The sequence below is a fragment of the Gekko japonicus genome, unplaced genomic scaffold (assembly GCF_001447785.1).
Source record: "Gekko japonicus isolate JY-2015 unplaced genomic scaffold, Gekko_japonicus_V1.1 scaffold1457, whole genome shotgun sequence".
Classification (NCBI taxonomy): Eukaryota; Metazoa; Chordata; class Lepidosauria; order Squamata; family Gekkonidae; genus Gekko; species Gekko japonicus.
The window spans coordinates 274646-275766 of NW_015169820.1; positions in this window are offsets into that span (position 1 = coordinate 274646).

The window sequence follows — 1121 nt, forward strand, 5'->3', positions numbered from 1 at the left end:
GTCCTCTTGTATTTGAATGTATGTACAACATTTCTTTCTTTTTAAAATATATATATATATATTAATAAGTAAGACATACAAAGACATTTCTGAAGCCTGTTGGAAAGGGGCGGATTTGAGAGAAAGGAGGCAGTGACACCAGCCACATAGCGATGGATTCCTGTTTGTTTGTCTGTGTGCAAAGACTGCCCTTTGCGGTGAATGCTGGGGGGGGCATCCTCTGTGTCTTGGGAAAACATCTAAAATCAAGTCCAGTAGCTCCTTAGAGACAAATAAGATTTTCTGGGTATAAGTTTCGAGACTCAAAACTGCCTTCATCAGATACGGTGTTCTAGTTGTTCCACCCCCAACATGGCTACCTTCTGAAACCAGTCCAGGAAGGTTTAGAGTCATTCTGTCATTCTACAAAATAGCAAACTAAGGTGGCAGAATCTGGGAGACCTTGGTTTACGGTCCCCGTTGAGCCATGAAGCTTGCTCGGTGACCTTGTGCCAGCCACTCTCTCAGCCTCACCTATTAAAAGAAAGATGGAAGGGATTAGTCATACCTTGGTCTGAGTTCCTTGTTGAAAGGATGGAATAAAATATGCCAGATTAAAAAAAATAGAACATAACGGAGATTTTTAAGTAATGCAGGAGGACATTCAGTAATACTATCTCCACCTACTACCAGAGGTCATTTCAGGGGGAATCGTGGGGGATCGCAGTTCCTCCGGGTGAGGTACGGGGGTGGGGCACATGACGAAGCCCCGCCCCCTGCTTCCGGCCGCCCCGCTTCCGGCCCTCATTCAGCCAGGAGGCGGCAGGAGAAGAGGGAGAGTAAGTTGCTTCCTCCCTGCCTCTCCCCACCCCTGCCTGCCTGGGGCCAGGGAGGGCCTTCGCAGGGCTTCCTTGCACTCCCGCCGGTCTTGCAGGTCCACCGCCGGGCCCCTTATGGGGCTTGGTAGTGGAGCTGCAAGGCCGGCGGTGGCGGCCGGGACCATTGGGGGCAGGGTGTGTGGCCTTATGACACACTTCCAGTGATGTCGGGGTGTGGCCTTATGACACACTTCCGGTGATGTCAGGGTGTGTGGCATATGCTAATGAGTCCCCCTAGCTCTTTTTCTACGAAACGACCCCCGC